This window comes from Canis lupus, chromosome 2, assembly GCF_048164855.1.
Source record: "Canis lupus baileyi chromosome 2, mCanLup2.hap1, whole genome shotgun sequence".
Lineage (NCBI taxonomy): Eukaryota > Metazoa > Chordata > Mammalia > Carnivora > Canidae > Canis > Canis lupus.
Genome location: NC_132839.1, coordinates 67,907,651 through 67,927,050, shown reverse-complemented (window position 1 = coordinate 67,927,050; position 19,400 = coordinate 67,907,651). Strand labels below are relative to the sequence as shown.

General features: G+C 40.4%; 1 long non-coding RNA gene across 4 annotated transcripts in view; it reads left to right on the top strand.

The window, feature by feature from the left end:
- LOC140621092 (uncharacterized) overlaps positions 1 to 19,400 on the top strand; it is a 419,551-nt gene that overhangs the window by 56,278 nt on the left and 343,873 nt on the right. The window contains exons 5-6 of one of the 4 annotated variants that reach the window (XR_012020816.1): positions 6,685 to 6,846; positions 10,896 to 11,406. The exons of 2 other annotated variants lie outside the window; for them this stretch is intronic. This is a non-coding gene — a long non-coding RNA (uncharacterized lncRNA). Of the gene's footprint in view, positions 1 to 6,684; positions 6,847 to 10,895; positions 11,407 to 19,400 lie in introns of those variants that run through there. One more of the 4 variants, XR_012020822.1, reaches the window with a different exon arrangement.

The following is a 19,400-nucleotide window of genomic DNA, read 5'->3' as shown; positions in this document are numbered from 1 at the left end:
TTTTGAGGACCCATGTCCAGCACTCTAAACTTCCTGGGCAATGGCCCGTTTGTGGGAAGTTGGACAACCAATCTTCCTGGTCCCAGGTGGCCCCACTGGCTGTCCTTTGGCTTCAGAGCCTGATGGGAGCTGTCACATCCACTTATTCAGACAGACTTGACCTTGATTGCTCACCTGAGAGTGTTCTCTGTGAGCTAAGTCTGGATGGCTCTGGTGCAGAAAAGATGTTCTGTGCTGTGGAGAACAATTTAGAGTAATATCTGCTCATAAACATGGCTGTTCGCTCAGAGAGTGATGCATTAGCAGGCTGGCGGCCACTCTGTGCTGCTCTACCAGGCTGAACGACAGGGACATCTGAATCACCTTCCAGAAGCACCTTGTGGCAATTTGCTAATTATTTTTATGATGCCAGGTCAGCAATAAAGGTGGCTTCACTCTTTCTCCAAAGCCACGTGACAGGAGAGACCATTTTTCAAACCTGAGTTTAAGCGCCCAGTCTGCCAGGTGAAGAAGTTGGCTGACTTGCTCTGCACTCCTGTCCCATTGCCTTTTCTTGTCCCAGCTCTGATTTTTTTGTCCTTCTTGCAGTTGAAAGGTGTATTCATTTCCCAGGGCTTCTACAACAAAACACCACAAACTGAGTGGGCTTAAAGCAATAGAAACTTACTCCTTCACAGCTCTGGAGGCTGGAAGTTCCAGATCAAAATGTCAGCAGGGCTGTGCCTGCTGTGATGGCTCTAGGGGACAAGCCATTCCATGCCTTTATTTTGGCTTCTGATGTTGCTGGTGATCCTTGAAGTTCTATGGCTTGCAACATCATTACTCTAATCTATCTCTATTGTCACATGGCATTTTCTGTGTATGACTCTGTTCTTTCTTTCTTTCTTTCTTTCTCTTTCTTTCTTTCTTTCTTTCTTTCTTTCTTTCTTTCTTTCTTTCTTTCTTTTCTTTCTTTCTTCTTTCTTTCTTTCTTTCTTTCTTTCTTTCTTTCTTTCTTTCTTTCTTTCTTTCTTTCTTTCGTAGGTGGAGGGCAGAGAGAGAAGGAGAGAGAGAATCTCAAGCAGGAGCAGGCTCCATGGCCAGCATGGAGCCCAATACAGGGCTGGATCTCACAACTCTGAGATCATGACCTGAGCCAAAATCCAGAGTTGGATGCTTAACTGATTGAGCCAACCAGGTGCCCCGTGTATCTCTACTCTTCTTATAAGGACACCAGTCATATTGGATGAAGGGTCTACCCTACAACAGGGTCTACCCTCATCTTAACCAATTTCCTCAGCAAAGACCCTATTTCAAAGTAAGGTCACATTATAGGGCATTGGGGGTTAGGGTTTTAATGTATCTTTTGGGGGGTTACAATGAAAACTATAACAGAAAGTATCTAAGCATATCACATTTATGAAGGGTTGAGGCATAATAATGGAATACCTAATGGTCTTTCAAGCCTGAGACTATAGGAGGATGCGTTTTAGGTGTTTTCTTTGCAGGTAGGAAGAGTGTGACTCATCTCCAGGATTACACAGCATTTGTGAGCCTGCCCTCTGTGAGCTACGTCTGCTTCGGTGAACACAACTCTCTCATTATCCTAACAAGATCATAGTGTTCCAATGAATAAAGAAAAAGAGGCCTCCTACTTCCTTATTGGTGGGACCATTTGCTGGGGGCTACCTCATTTTTGTGGCACCTCTTCTGTGGCAAAACCCAGTTTCTAGCCTGGAGGAAAAAATTTACAGGGTAATATTAAATTACCAAAGAAATGTTAAAACTCTGGAGTTAGTCATTTCAGGAAGGGCCGAACTCTTTCAACTAAACAGAGCAACTTTGAAATGTGATGGAAACCTGCGAGCTATAATATAATGTGAAACCCTCTATTCCTTCTAGTTATTTCATGAAAAGCTGGGCATTTCTGTGGTGACTTTCATCTGAAGTGCCTCAAATGCCATGCTAATTTTACAAATTATGCTGTCTATGGGGATTCTATATTCTGCCCATATTTCAAACCCTTTGAGGGTTCAATACCCTCTGAGGTCCAGGTTGAAAGGCTCTATGCAGTAATGACTCTACTTAAATGATTTTTAGGAGTTTGAGCATTCTTATTCCTAGTTTATATCATAAGGAAATACTTGGTGTAGTAGAAAGGAATACAGACTTGAAATTAGCAGTGTGAATCCAGGCCTCAGTTTCCTTAACTGGAAAAGGAAATATTTGGGATTTATAAATTACGAGGTTCCCTTCCTCGTCTAAACTTCTGATGATTTTTCTAAATTGCTTCAAAATGTTGATCAGGAAGTTAACCATGCTTTTAGGGAACCGTCTGTGACTTGGCATTCCACTCAGTTTTGCTGACAAAAATCTACTGTTGCATGAAAGATTTTCCTGGTATTCGACCTGCATTTTCTTCAGGCTTGTCAATGCCTGCAGCACAGCAGTGACCTTGCAAAGGTAACAGCTACTTTGCATTTTTTCTGCCAACATTCCTGTTCCCTAAAGGCTGTCCCAAAGATTATTGATGAAGGCTATGCCCCAGTGTGATCCCTAATATCTAGGTAGCTCTTTATACTTTTTACAGTGAATTCATGAACATTCATTTATTCAATCCCTGCAATAGTCTGGAGGTGAGCGAGACTTGGCATTATTGTTTTCATTTAAAGATTGAGGAAACCAGGGAACATTGAGCCTACATCACCTTCCAAAGGTCACAGAGGAAAATAGTGGCAGAAGGAGGGCTGGAATACACATTTTCTGGCTTCTAGTTCAAGTTTTTTCCACTTCATTACATTTGGATTGAAATATACAGATGAAGAAGGGAAAAAAAAAAAACCCACCAACAACGTATACACCTCCTATGTGCTGGAAACTGTCCTAGACAGGATTCAAACCATCATCTATTTTATTCCACAGATTTTTAAAAAAGATTTTATTTATCTATTCACAGGAGACACAGAGAGAGGCAGAGACACAGGTAGAGGGAAAAGCAGGCTCCATGCAGGGAGCCTGATGTGGGTGTCAATCCCGGGTCTCTAGGATCATGCCCTGGGCTGAAGGTGGCATCAAACTGCTGAGCCACCCGGGCTGCCCTCTTCCACAGATTGAATTCTTCCCATTACCTCATATTTTTTCCTTGATTACTAGAAAAGTTTAAGCACCAAGCACCATTATGTAAAGTAAATCGAATTAGTTTGGTTTTATGAGCATTTGAGCACTCCCAATTGTGATGGGCTATTGTGCTTAGGGACACAACCAGACCTGGACTGGGTTAGTCTCCTTGGTGTCCTCTAGGGAGGGCCTATGGGAAAAGAATGGGGACACATAGAAGATGCACCAGGAATGTGTTATTTCTCTCTGGGAGATTCCACTTGAAGATAGGTGGAGCCAGGAACGTCACTGTCCTCTCACCTGATTGGATGATGTGATGTTCAGAGGTGCCAGGGATTCCTTATACACTCTAATGTTTTATTTCCCTGATGGATTTCCACAACTTTATCTCTAGGAACTGACCTCAAGGAAGTATTACCAAATAACTATAATAATGCTTGCCTTATTTTCCTTCTTCACTCTTGTGAAGATCAAATGAGATAATATATAATCGTGTTGTGGGAAAGCCCAGGTGTTCATGGTAAGAAAACATAGCATTTTTATTAGAGAATGAACATGGCGTAGAAGAGCTGCCCTATCACGTACTAGTTCTGGGTTCTTGGGCAGTGCCTTATCTTGGACTCCAGTTTTCTCATCTTGCCTGATGGTGGTTCTGAGGCTTCCATGAGTTGGTCTCTTTATTTATTTTTAAATATTTATTTATTTATTTGAGAGAGAGAAGAAGAATGCATGAGCTGGGCTGGGTCAGGGGGTGGGCAGAGGGATAGGGAGAGAGAAACTTTAGCAGACTCTCCACTGAGCTTGGAGCACAATGTAGGGTTCAATCCCAGGACCCTGAGATCATGACCTGAATTGAAACCAAGATTTGACCCCTTAGCTGACTGAGTGACCCAGGTGCTCTGAGTCTGTCTCTTTAAATTGAACGGCCCATCACACCTGTCAGATTGGCTAAACTCAAACACAAGAAAAAACAAGTATTGGCAAGGATGTGGAGAAAAAGAGACTCTTGTGTCTTGTTGGTGGGAATGCAAACTGCTATAACCACTGTGGAAAACAATATGGAGCTCAAAAAATTAAAAAAAAATAAAGCTACTCTATGATTCAGTAATTGCACTACTGAGTATTTACCCTCAAAAATACAAAAACACTAAAAGTCTACATGCACTGCTATGTTTATTGAAGAATTATTTACAATAGCTGAACTATGGAAGCAGCCCAAATGTCCACTATAGATGGATGGATACAGAAGATATGATATATATGCATGTATACACACACACATATGTGTGTGTATATATATATATATTAGAATATTATTTATCCATAAAATGAATGAAATCTTGCCATTTGCAACAACAGGGATGGAGCTAGACAGTGTAATGCTGAGGGAAATAAGCTAGTCAGAGAAACACAAATACCATAAGATCTCGCTCATATGTGGAATTTAACAAAAAAAAAAATGAATGAGCAAAGTAAAAAAAAAAAAAAAAAGAGAGAGAGAGAGAGAGAAACCAAGAAACAGACTCTTAACTATAAATAACAAACTGATGGTTACCAGAGAGGAAGTGGGTAGGGGATGTGTGGAATAGAAGACAGGGATTAAAGAGTTCACTTATGATGATGAAAAAAAAAAAAAAGAAATGATTTAAAAAATGAAAGAAAAATTGTTAGACTCAGTGCCTGTGTAGTCCACAAAGAAACTCCTCTTTATTCTCTTGGCTTAATGACTTGATTCCTGTTAAGTATTCTGGGAAAAGAAACATTTCTTTTGGAAGTGGTTTATGCTCTTCAGGAACATAGGATCTGCAAACATAGCAGTTTTCTTAAAAAAAAAAAAAAAAAACTTTTAAAGCTATTTCCTCACATCAAGCCTTGATAGAATGTTGCTTAGTTCTTCCTTTGTAGCATACTTTGCCCAAAGACTATCTCTTCCTTTTGAGAACTCTCCTCTCTCTCTCTCTCTCCAAGTATTTTTGGTGGGGCTGACAATTCTGTAGCTCTGCTGTCCTTGCCACAGTGATTGGCTCAGGAATGGACACATGACCTAGAGGAGGTAAGCACAGTTTTTACTTGAATTTGCTGTGGCCGCTGGTGGGTAAGGTGCTGCTCTCTTCTCTCAGAAAGCTAGCTGCGAGCAAGGGTAAGCTTGGAGCTGCTGGTGGCTATCTCTCATGGTTGTACAAAGAGCTTCCTGAGGATGATGCCCTTGTGATGGAGAGCAGGAGAAAAGAATGTTGGAAAGAATGGTTCCTGATGGCATATTTGGACCTTTGTATTTCACTACGTTTAAAGTCACCCATGCATCTGGTCTGTTTAGTTGCTTGGAACAAAAACTTTCTTTATGGTTTAAGCTAGTCTAAAATGATTTTCTGTCATTTTTAACTGATAAAAATCCCAATGAGTACTTATACCTGGAGTAGCCAATAGTCCTGGGTGTCTAAGGAAGCATATAGTAAAGGGCTCCCTATGGAAGCCAGTCAGGGTGTTAAAGTGGATCATTAATGACTAGCTTTGACTAATTCACAATGGTCAGGAGCTGGCTTGCTCTTCAAAACAGGCCTGTACAGAGAAGTTGGGATGTACAGATTGACTTAAAATGTCCAACACAGCTATAAGACTAATGGATGTTTTGAGGAGTGGCCAAAAACCTACATGTGATCTTTTAGACAAAACTAAAGGCAATTACAAGGCTCTGCCTGGCAGGTCTCATGGGAAGGAAGCTACCCTCTCTATATTGAACTTGCAATGCTGTTTTCTGGAAGGAGATGCAAGGATTCAGGATTCCCCCTTGAGAAGCCATGCTCATAAACATTTATCTGCAATTCTAAGATGGGTACATTCATTCAGAGGCCTCTATTGGGAGCCTTGGCTGAGGCACTTTTCTTCACTCTCAGTATCTTTCTATCTCCACCCTTCCCTTCTATACCCTTTGCTTACATGTTCATAAAAAAGTAGGAGACCAGGTCATCCCCCTATTTGTGCTGCATCCATCTGAACTTACCTGGTGCCAGGATGAAAAGTGAAGCACTGGGGAATCAGCCCCTCTTTTTTTGTCTCTTGCTTTCATTGTTGACGTGGGTAAATAAAGCCTCAATTGTTATTTTCAGTTTGGTTCATTGTCCTAATTGACCACCTGGATACCTGGAAGCTTAGCTGATTTGAATTCATTTCTCTGGATTCTTCGAAATATTATCATGCATAATTATTCAGACTGGTTTGGAAGAGAGATGCATAAGAGTGAATATCCTACTTCAGTGCAGAAATTTCAACTCCAGCTGTCCATCTTAAAATACTTATGCTCAGGTCCTATCCCAGACTAGTTACATGAGTGTGCTTGTGGATGAAGCCTGAGCATGGTATTTTTTTGAGTTCCAGGTGATTCTATTATCAGCCAATGTTGTGAACACGATTTTAGTGGGCATCCAAATCACTAATCTGGAAAATTAATAGCACAAACTCATGAGCTTTTGTTGATCTCCTGGGTAGGAATCATACAGGAGTAGATCCTAGAAATCTGAAAGACCCAGATGATCCTGATGCAGGTGGTAACTAATTTTTTTTAAAGATTTATTTATTTATTTATGATAGACACAGAGAGAAGGAGAGAGAGAGAGAGGCAGAGACACAGGAGGAGGGAGAAGCAGGCTCCATGCCGGGAGCCCGACACGGGACTCGATCCCGGGACTCCAGGATCGCACCCTGGGCCAAAGGCAGGCACCAAACCACTGAGCCACCCAGGGATCCCCACAGGTGGTAACTAATTTGAGGAGAGTTGAAGAGTATTGGTCAAGCACATGAGTGTATGTGTCTGCATGTACTTGCTTGTTGGAGGGCAGTAAAAAGAAAAAAAAAAAAAAGGGATCAAGCAGCCAGTATCCAAAGAGTAACCTCTAAAGAACTTATGTTCATCCACCCATCCATCTATCCAGGCTGGGTGTTGATGTAGTGCAACAGTTCAGAGCATAGGAGCCTATCAAAAACACAGCTGAATCCTCGCTGTGCAATCAGTTCTGTTGCTTTGGGCAAATCATACAACCTCTATGGGTCTCATTTTCTTCATCTGAAAAATATGAACACATATGATATCTTCTTGCAGGTTACCATGACATTTAAATAATTAATATTTGTTAAGTATTTAGCATAGTTCCCAAAACTGTACTGTTCTGATATGGTAGTGACTGGCCATATGTGGCTGCTGACCCTTAAATGTGGCTAGTCCAAATTGAGATGTGCTGTGGATAGAAAATGCACCCTGGATTTGAGGACTTAGGATGAAAAAAAAAAAGTAAAGTGCATTTTAAGAATTTTAAAATACTGAAATGATATATTTTTTTTTCTGAAATGATATTTTGGATATATTGGGTTGAAATGACAATATTTAGGCAGATTGGGTTAAATACAACATATTTTAAAAATGAGTTTTACCTAGTTCTTTTTGCTTTTTAAAATGTGGCTACCAAAATATTTAGAAGTAACATATTCAGCTTGCATTGTATTTCTATTAGATAGTTTTGGCCTAGAAAGTAGTAAACCCTCAGTAATTGTTAAGTGCATTATTGGTATTGTTTTTGTGTTTAACTCAAAAACAACTAGCGAGCATGTGCCGGGAAGGATGTAAACATCAATCATTGGTCATATGGAGTGCTTAGAGTCTAGTGAAGGCAAACGAAGTCATCAGGAGTGTGGGACTCGGTTCACTTGAGAACTCTGGGGTGTGCCTGGTACAGTCCCTGTTCTTACAACAAACACAAGATCAGAAGTTTCCAGATCATTCCTGGGACTTTGCAAAATGTGGCAATTGTCTCAGGTGTCCCAAAGCATAGGCACTATCCAGTGACAAGAAGGTGTCTAAGGGAGGGCACCAGAGTTGAAGAATTCACAGACCAATAAAATGATTTAAAGACCTTCAGTTCTTTTTTTTTTTTTTAAGATTTTATTTATTTATTCATGAGAGACACAGAGAGAAAGAGAGGCAGAGACACATGCAGAGGGAGAAGCAGGCTCCATGCAGGGAGCCCGATGTGGGACTCGATCCCTGGTTTCCAGGATCACACCCTGGGCTGAAGGCGGCACTAAACCGCTGAGCCACCCAGGCTGCCCAATACCTTCAGTTCTGATACAAATCATGTAGCCCATCACCTCTCCCTTTCCCAATATTTCAGAGGAAAGAATCATTGCTTATTGGGGTAGTGGGACTAGTAGTGTCTTCCTCAAATTCATGTCTAGTTGCGGCCTTAGAATATGGCCTTATTAGGAAATAGGTCTTTGCAAATGTAATGCCTTAACATGAGGTCATATTGGATTAGGGTGGGCTCTAATCTAATGACTGAGGTCCTGAGGTATGAAGAGGAAACAGAGGAAGAGACGCATGGGGAGAACATATATGAGAATAGAGGTAGACAGAAGTCATGTAGTTACAAACCAAAGGCCAAAAATTACTGACAACTATCAGGAGCAAGAAAAGGCAAGAAAGTTTCTTCCCCTAGGGCCTTTGGAGAAGCATGGTCCTCCTCACATCTTGATTTCAGATTTCAGTCCTCCAGAGCTGTGAGAGAATGGATTTCTGTTGTTATAAGCTACCTTGGTGGTACTTTGTTAGGACAGCCCTAGGATATATACATTGGATATTACTTGAGCCCCAGACTTGGTCTTCTTAACACTTTGTGAGACAAATATTAACATTTTCCGTGGAGGGTGGGGACTCACTCCTGGATCCAGGGAGAATCTGATAAGGGTATATCACATGGATAGTCTCAGCAAAGATAGAGAGACTGGCTCTGGGAGGGACCAAAGAGTGTCAAAACAATGTAGTCAGTGGGAGTTTCCAAAATGAGAATGAAGGAGCAAGGTAAAAGTTAGAGCCAGAAAACAGTGCCAAGGATTCATGTTAGATGAAGAGAAATGGAGCAAAATCAAATTAAATTGTAGTTAGGTTCACAAGCAGAGAGTACTCCATGGGGAATGGGAAATAAGGCTGTCATCGATGTGAGAGGGTCAGAGCCCCATTTCTGTGTTGAGCCCAGTGTGTGGTAGGGCTATGGTCTTTAGGACACACACTTGAAGTCAGTGTTCCTTCCCCTGAGGTATAGCTGCATCTGGACACATGGGGACATGATGGGAGTAATGTAAAACTATAGGACAAGCAAGCACAAAGAATTTTCTTCTATCAATATAATATAACAGCAAGCATGTTTGGGAGTATAATGCAAAATTTCCATGAATGCATAATCTATAATATATGATTTGGAAAGTTTTCCTTTTGTGTTGTTCACTTCAGGCTATCTTTAGAGCTCCCCAGCTGTACACACCACTTCTGTGTGCTGATGTAGGCACCTCCACAGCTGAAAAGTTTGAGAAGCACTGATGTATATATAAGACCCTGAAAGGGCTGGCTAACATTTTCATCATTTCTGATATATAGCCGGTGCACTATGCCTTCACACAGTAGACACATGTTAAACATTTTTTTCACTCTTTTATAACAGTCAAAGTTAAAAGCCCATGACGCTTTTTTGCAAGAATTTTGGACTGTGCTTTGGCACATGCTCTCATAAACAAAAGAAGAAAGCATATACAGGGAGGATATTTTTAGGAGAAGTATGCATGGTAAGGAATGCTTGATGAGTCTCAAACTTGCAAACACTTTGGGCACATCAAAGTAAGAAGAAATTAAACCAAGTGCTAATGCACAACTTTTACTTTTATCTACACAAATCTTTTAAACTAAGAAATACTTGGGATCTGAATGACCTGAGAATATCATAGACTATGCTTTGTAGAGCCTTCCTGCTGCGAGTCAGGGTCTGCTTATACAATTTTCTGCTACAAATCTATGTTCATATTTACATTATTCTTCTTTCACTTGATTACATGAAGATGTGTGCAATCTTAGCCTCTGGATCAGCAAGGGGAAATGGCATTTTCTGAGGCCAATTTCCTGTGCAGAACCAGAGCCATTGCTCAGTCTTGATATGCCAAACAAGGAAACAATTGAGGAGCTCTGTGGAGAAGCCTGGGAGTCATCCTAGATTTTTTCCCTTCCAACACCTCATCAGTCGCCAAGCCCTGAAATCTACCTCTTCAGAGCCCTTCAATTCATTCACTTCTCTCCATCCTTTTGCCTAGACAAGAGTGGAGCCTAGTCCTCATGGGAATGGGGTAGGGGTGTGAAGAAGTTAAAGATTCTAGAATTGGCATTTATAAGACCAGTTATGGATAAAATGAGTAATCTTGGGAGAGGAACATGGGGAAGAAACCCTGTAAATTGTGCTTTAATCACCTGATCTGGGCCCATTCAAACTCAAAACCATGGAATAAATTGTTATTTTTCTTGTTTTCTTAACTGAGGCAATCCTTTATCTGGACCAAAGCTGGTTTTTGACAGAGGGAAGGATGGAAAGTCTCATAAGGACATTCCTCTTTTGAAAATTCCATTTCATTTCTGCTCAAGATGATTGTAAATGAAAGGATGTGGTGGCACTTGCTTCCAACAGTAGGCCTCCCTTCAGTCTTCCCAGGCAGGCCTTGCTAACCCTGTGCAATCTAGATAAGGTTATTAACCAAATAGGATTACATTGGCTAAAGCTTCAGTTCTGCCATGAAGTGTTATTTGGGCCCATAATATTAAAAAAAAAATGCCAATGCTAGACTCAACTAGGCAGAAGCACAATAAACCAGAATGTAGGTCCTTTTGGGTAAAAGTGAATGGGATTATTGATAAAGGACATCTTGGCCTTCTCTGCCAACAGCTTGTTCCCAAGGGCTAAATCTGAACTTCCTGTCTTTTTTCCCTTACAAAGTGATCATTACGGGAAGTTTTCCTGACGACCTCATTTCCACTCCCTGAAGGTGGCTTAACTGAAGGTGGGTGAGCTCAGATGTGCCTCCTTGACAGAGACCATCAAAGTATGGCTTGCAGCCACAGAAGGAGTCAGGTGCATGGCTGGAACATGTTTTGAAGTGCAGGGGCCTGCATTCACATCCTGGACTTGCTGCACAGCTGGACATCACTGGGAAATTTACCAAACTATTCTGCTAGTTGCTTCCTCTCATCTGTTAAATGGGGATGTTTTTGCCAATTTCACAAGGTTGCTGGGTGGGTTATAATGCAGTTCCTGGAAGCATTAAAAATGGAGTTTCTATCTCTTGTTTGGCCATTCACAATGGGAGGATATTCCTGGAGGTTCCTGGAGGAGCAGAACTTAGGAGAAATCTGGTACCATTGCATCTTATGTATTACACTCAGAGAAGTTACATGAGGCAAAAAGGGCTTTTAAAGTGACTTTGAGACTCCTAACTCTGGAAAACGAACTAGGGGTGATGGAAGGGGAGGTGGGCGGGGGTGGGGGTAACTGGGTGATGGGCACTGAGGTGGGCACTTGATGGGATGAGCACTGGGTGTTATTCTGTATGTTGGAAAATTGAACACCAATAAAAAATAAATTTATGAAAAAAAATAAAGTGACTTTGAGAACCATTTAATTACAAGATCATTTTCCTATCTTTTCTCCAGCACAATCACCCTGAGATGATTGGAAAGCTTTCAAGCTGTTAGGTCTTGGGTTCAATCCCTAGCAGAAAGGTCACTCTTGGTGACTATAAAGATATATATGAACATCCACCTTGCTGTCCTGTCTGGGATAGAGAAAGTGTATTCATTTTTGTAACTCCTGATTGAAATGGCATTTCTCAATCACTTTCCAGTTTGTGGTTACCTATGATAATACTAGGATACACAGATGGGAAACCTGTCTTCTTTCACCCACCAGTGTAGCCATCCTTCAATACAGCCTCGCATTCATTCCACATCGGAAGCCTCAGCCTTTAGGGGAGACAAACAGTCTTAATTTGGAAACCAATCTGGTCAACTGGTAGTGGGTACCTATGATGCTTCGTTGAGAAGGTATCTGAGCTCACATCCGTACTTCACAAAAAGAGAGCCCTGATTAATTTACACTGTCTTCTGTGGGCATGGATGGAGGAGTGGTGCTATGTGTTTTCCATATCTTATCTATCCTTCAGCTGTCTAACAACTCTACTGTCTACTTCCTCTCTCCACCTTTGGCCTTCTTATAAGATATTGGAACAGGGGAAGAAAATGCAGGAAAGGATGGCATATATTGATCATTTCCATCCTTGCATGTTAAATTTTAACTAGTGCCTTTACTTAATGTAGAGTCATGATTTGTCTGTGGTTGTTGTATTTATCTCTTTCCATTGCCACTCTTTGAATGTCTTAAAAATAGGGATGGTTATTCTTCATTCTTGTATTATGCTCCATCTTGTGCCTCTCACTCCAGAACTTGGTATCATGCCTGACACACAATAGTCATTCGGTTTTATTGCCAAGTTCATGCTTTCTAGTCCTACTTTCTTATATCATTCACACTGCCAAGGTATTTCTATATATACCGTTCTAATACACAACTATAATCTTGTTTTATTTCTGCTTAAAATCCTTCAATGACTCCCAACTGGCTAAAGGATAGTCCAAATTCTGAACTTTGATAAAATGAGTCTGTTGAAGTTTTGTTCTTACCTAGTTCTCTGAATCTCCAGCCAATACACTCTCCTCCACTTCTTAGATGCCATATTATTTTGTATTTTGAGCCTTTAAATCTGTACTTTATTAAGTCCAGAATGCCCACTTTCTGTTTTTTACCCAATGGACTGCTCTTCTTCCTTTGAGGTTCTGTGTCTTGAAGGGATTATAGTGGTTAAAAGTGTGGCTCAGGCAACCGACTGCTTGGGTTCAAATCCCGACTCTAGTTGTGTGACCTTGTGTAAATTAATTAACTATTCCCAGCCTGAGTTTTTTGGTTTGTAGAAGGGGAGGTTGTAGGGTGCTTGGTGGGAGAAATCAATGAGCTAATCTATATAAAGTGCTCTGCATGATGCCTGGCATACAGAGAGTATTCAGTGAAATTGATCTATTTTCTTAACTGGGATTCAGAACTAAGCTGAATGTTCATTGGAGCAAAAAAGGCAAGATTGCAATGTAGTATGTTGGGGATTATAATCATGGTGTGAAGAAAATGCAAAGGGAACATAAAGGGTGGGCCCAGAAAGAAAAGCACAGATCCAGTGGGGGCAGGTGTCTGAGAAAATGCTTCTGGGAGGATGTATTGAACTGGGTTCTAAAAGATAGATTAAAAGTGTGGTGCCTTGGGGCCAGAGATGGGGATGGTGCATCAATGATATGTGGAGCAGGGGGCTCATGGACCTTATCTGGCATATGAAGCTTCATTAGGGTGAAAGGCAATTATTCAAAGGTGGGTGTTTTTGACATGAGTGTTTTTGGTTGCTTTTGGATGCAGTGGTCTCCTGGCTAACCATAAGCACCCCAGGCACCTTGTCCCTTTCTCACATGCAGAAGAAAAACTGGAAGGAAGAGGGTTCAGGCAACAAAAGCATTCCTCTTGATGGAGGGACAGATGTAAGATAAGGGCAAGTCAGAATGTGGAAATGTGGTTTGTAGGGAAGTCTCTCCTTAATGTCTCCCTTATTCTTGATAAGTAGAATAAATAAAGATGGCATAATATATGTACTATATGTTGGCTATTTGAATTAAAAAAAATAAAGATGGTGTGTGTGGAGCAGGCTTTATCCCCTTCCTCATGATGAGTGCAATGAGAGTTGGTATGCCAGGGCTGGATGGACCCCTGCAAGGGAAGAGCAGGCTCTTTCACCCTTGCTGTTTTGGAGTAGGCCAACAGCCTGGAACAGGGATGAATGCTCAAATTCCATAGCTATCTTTGGGATGCATGAAGCAAAACTAGCTCTTGATCTCTCTCTCTACCCAAGAATATCATTTATGCTTAGTCAAAATAATTACCTCCATTCAATGAAAAAAGGGTGAAAAAAAGGGGAGCTATTCTTGTGGAAGGCAAGGGAGTCTGAAGAGAGAGGACCCCATGGGATTTTTCACTGAGGCTCATTTTAATTGGCTAGGAGTCTGATAGTTAGCAGAGTGTATGTAGGGTGAGGTAGCAAGAGAGTACGAGAAGCAGAGGGCAGGGCATGAAGACAACTATGCCACTCTGATATGTTCAAGATGAGAAGAGGCATCATGAATTTTTTCTTTGAAATTGAAATTGTGTATAAATATCACTTAGTAAAACTCAGGGAAAAAAGATCAAGTCTGACATGTGAAAAAGCAGTATGAATGTGATTGGAAATATTGGTCTGGGAAGCCTAATTTCAGCTGAAAGAAATGCAGGAGAAAATAGAAAGAAATGTATTCATCAGTAATTGCCCTGTGGCTGATGGGAATACTGAGTAAAAGATGGATAGAGGAAAAAGTATCCTCTAACACAGCTATTTAAGTGAAGTCCCAAAATGTTGAAAGGATGCTTATTTTAGTATATTCCTTGTGTAGACTTCTTCAGGATCTTCTCTTTTCAACAGTTTGATTCAAAAGGGAAGCAACATATTAAGACATGATATTAAGTGTGTGATTCAGATTCTTAGAGTCTGTCTGAAAACATCTAAGAGGCCCTGGGGAATTGTCTTCAGATATCTACCTGTCCAAGTGATAACAGTGAAAATAAATGGGCTTTTTGTCTGGATATACATGGTTTTGAATCCAGGCTCTACCTTTACTAGCCATGTATATAGGGAAGACAACTTGTGAAAATCGTAGGTAATCCCTCAAAAATGGAAGTTGCCGTTTTCATTAGCTGCTATGTGAGCATCTAGAATGAGATGATTGTCGATCCTTTGGGGAAGGAAGTAAGAGCTTTAAAATTTTTTCTTGCTACATGAAGGGTGGGGGTTAATATGTTGTTCTGATCACATATTGACATCACATCTTCCATAAGAACAACAGATGATATGACATTAGATAGAGACTGTGAATATAGGTTTTATGGAAAGTTCTAAAATTTTGTTGAAAGTATATGTGTGTATGCGTGCATATGTGTGTGTGCACGTGTGTGTGTGTTTGCGATCTGTCTCATCTTGTAAGTGGACATGAATGTCAGACTCCTTTGCTTTCTAATTAATACCGAGGCCACCTGTGAAAATTTATGGTCCTCTTTCACTTTTCTTCAGGAGATGCAAAAAACTGAGGCCTAAAACTTAAGTGACTTAATTAAATATTATTATTATACCTGAGGCTTGAATCTAGCTTTTCTGACCCCAAATGTGTTGGCATCCACATCATGCTGATCCTGACTGGGGACTTCAGCATTAACCATAACAGGTAAATTCAGATGGTTCTGGGGAGTAGTAACCCTTTCCCAGTTCAATTTTTTTTTTTGTTATAATCAAGAGCTTGAAGATGCCATTCTCCTATATTGCTACTAGAATTCTTGCCAATTGCCTATATACATCTGTGTTTTTGAAGATGAAGGGGATATTTCCCCATTCTAAATGCCCATGTGGAAATTAAAAAACTAGTCCATAGTCAATACTATGTCTTGGGATTGAGACAGTGTGTTAGGAGGGCAAAAAGTGACTAGGTCTTTACTGAGTGTTTTTATTTTCATCAGACACTTGAGTTTCATGGGGATATGGCCAAAATATTCTCTTTTTTTATCCTGTAATTCCCAGTGATGAGGCTGAGGACCAGTGCTTCTTGTAGACAATGTTTATCTGACAGGGTCAGTGACTGCTGGTTACTTGGTTCCCCATTATGAGTCTGAATTTCAGAGCCAATTTTCTCAGTCTTACTTACTTTGCTCAGCCGTGAGAACTACTTCCCAAAGCTATTCAAAATTCTATTTTACAACTTAAAGCTAGTATGGAATTCTTGGCTCCCCTTTTTTTCTGAATAATCTTTTTCTCTTATCTAAAAATGACCTAATAAACAAACAGGATGAAACCCCAAGAGGGCAAATGGTACTAAATTCTAAAAGTTGCATTGAATCTTCTCATTTGAGATGTGCATCCTCTTTACCTTCTCCACCCCCAGCCCCCCCCCCCTTTACTGGAGAAGAGGTCAGCATCAATATTCATTTGGTATCAGTCCAGAAACTTTCTGGACAGATTCATGCAAAAACATTTGTATATAACTTGAAACAAAATTGAAGCAGAGTGGTACGTGATTCTGTATGTTTTTTTTTCACTTAAGACTGTATTTTGGAGTTATTAGCACAATCAACGATCTAACTCAATAACTCACTTTTGAAAAGGGATGACTCACTGGTATCCATCATAATAATGTGACATCCTTTATTTAATTAGCCCCATAAAATTTATGTTGTTTTATCCTTCCTCCTTTGCCAATGCAAACAATTCTGCAGTGAACATCTTTCTGCATATGTCTTTGCACATGTGGGCATGGATATCTGTAAGGTATTTATTTGTAGGTTATGTTCCCAGAAGTAGAATTGCTGGGCCAAAGTGTTCAAATTCCTTCATCTTGCAATCTTTTTTTTTTTTTTTAAGACATACACAGACAGCATGTGCAAGGAAGATGAGCAGAGGAAAAAGGAGAGAGAGAATCTTAAGCAAATTTTACGCTCAGTGTGGAGTCTGACATGAGACTCAGTCTCACAACCCCGAGATCATGACCTGACCTGAAGTCAAGAATTACTGGACTCTTAACTGACTAAGCCATCCAGGGGTCCCTGCAATCTTTATTTCTGTATTTATCAAATAGCGTAATTAGTCAACCAATTACTTTTTAAAGTTCTTAATGTGGTTATAAACATAAAAAGGTTAAAAAGTGAAAAACAAACAATTAAAGCTCCCTAGTCATTAAATTGTCTTTTTTAAACACCAGGTAAAGAAAATTTTCTTTCACCTATGGAATTCTTCCAAGAATTTTTACTGCTTCTGGGTTATTATTGTCTGCTCTAATCTGTACTTGAGTGATAAGAATATAAGTAGTAGATAGCTTCTTTAAAATTTCTGTCGTCTTTGAGAACTCTGTGTCCGTGGTATGCTTTAAGTTGTCTTTTGGTTGGTTTCTTGGTTCATAGCTCGTCTTACTACCATGCAGACACTTGGGCTTTCTTTTAATATATAAACGTGTAGCATGTTGTGTTACAGTACACATCTCCATTATTTAATCAACATTTTGAAAAGCTACAATAACTTTCATTTCCTCCTTAGTGACATGCAGCATCTTATATGCTCATATAAGAAGTTTTTTTATTTTGTTTTGTTTGTTTTTCATATAAGAAGTTAAGAATCTACCCCAGCCCTGAGATGTGTCTTAATCCTGGTAAAATATTTTATTACATAGTAGACTCCCATATCAACAAAAGCTCTTTTACCTAGTTATGTTTCACTTTTTCTCTGAGGGCACCATTTGATCCAGTGCCCTCAGGATCCAGTTCTGTGCATACTCATCCAGAAGCTACTGGTTGATCAGGTCCCTTTCCTCCCTCAAGCAGGCCAAGCACTTCCCTGGCTGGCTGATATGGTATATTAACCCTAGCTATTGGTCTGATGGCCAGGCTTGGAGATGCAGACAAACTTGGAAGGGGCATGTGGCTCATGTTATCTTGAAACTTCTGCAACATATTCAAGCAAGAATTAGGAGAACTAAGCTTTAATGTGGAGGAATGGTCACTTCTCTAGGGCCATAGGTGTCAGGAGAATCTACAGATTCTACAGGCATTAACATCAACATCTCTATCCAGCATCTTGGGGCCCTACTCTTTTCTGCACTGAGGCAGAAGAGACCTTCCAGGGTTAAAATTCATTTTTCTCTGAACTCCATGACCTCTATACTTAAGCCCTGTGATTGATCCTTAATTTTTTTCTGTCCTCTGGCTGCAGAAGATGAGTCTGTATGCTGCCAAGGAGACCCTCTGGGTTTTGCACTTCGCCTTAAATTTGTGATTGAGCATCTTTAGCCTTTCATTGCATTTGTCTAATGCATCCCCCAATAAAAACCATCTGCTTCTATGGTCCTTGTGCTTATTGTTTTTCCTAAATCTCAGCAGTGGTTGAGCTATTGCCCTGCTGGTTCATTCCCATTCACCAACATTCTATCTCAGTTCTCCATCAGCGAAACTGTAACAACTCCTGCTATTTTATGCTTTGGGCTATTAGGACTTCCTCTGCTCCTTGTGATAGATTTCCCAGTGTAGACCAGCTGGCAAGTGACACAGCTCCAAAATCCCATTTTAAAACTCCGTTCTTTTGACCAGTCCTAGCACTAACTTTCTCAATTTCTGTTCCCTAAGAAATACCCTGAGATAAAGATTTATGGGTAGGGAGTTTATCGAGGAGTATATTTGGGAAAACTCCAGATAGGGAGTGAGGTGAGAGGGAGGAGTAATGCACTTGTAAGAGAGGTCTCAGATGATTTCATGGGGGAGTCTTGGCCCTGGGATGGCCCTTCAGAATTGTCACAATCCAAGTGGAAGCTGGATTTTGTATCCCCCACATTTCCAGTTACTGGTGTGGGCTGTCCCTGAGAAAGCAGTGTGATAAGGGGTGAAGCAGCTCACCTCTGCTGAAGGTCTTGGGGAAAGACTCAGGTGTGAACCATGAGCAGCCAATGCTCCCAGCAGAGGGATTTGTATCAGATGAGATAATGCATGGGAAATCGTTTATGAACAGCTTTACTTCCCCAAAACAAAAGTCACATAGTAGCAAAATATAGTAGAATGAGCAAGGGTTTTGATATCAGACCTCTTACCAGTTTTGTTATTTGTAGTTTATTCCTTATTCTTTCGGAGCCCTGGCTTTATCTTCTGTAAAATGGGGATGAATATATTTTCCTTGCAGGAGTGCTTTCAAGGACAACTGAATCAATACTTATTAAAGTATTGGGCAGTCCTACTCCAAGATAAGGATTCAAGCTCAAAGCGGATTTGCTCACTCAGTTAGCTCTTGCCCTCACTATCCTTTGGTGGACTACATACATGACTAATGCCACCAGTGATGAGCTTGGAAAGGATACAGATTTTATTTGATTTGAAAGGTTAAACAAATTCATATTCCTTTACTTCATGTTCAAGTCCATGTTTGTATATAATTCTTTTGGAAGTGACATGAAAGAGCTCATTTGACATGATTATGAGGGTTGATTTTGCCAGTGTAAAAATTTTATCTCACTGGGCTGGTCACATTTGAATACTAAGTCTTGACTTTCCCTAAAGCATCCCATGGTCAGAACATGTCTTTCCAAGTAAAGGTCAATGACAATTCACCTGCAAGGGAAAGATCCAATTGCATTTCTAGAATGAAGATCGATACAATCACTGCAAGTAAACCGTGTCCGACCTTATCCTCTGTAAGAAGGAAAAGAATCAACAGGGCATGAAAAGTGTCAGCATTTTGAGTTTTGAGAGGTGAGAAAGGGGAAAGAGTTTATGCCATGCTCATCCATCATTGAACTTCAG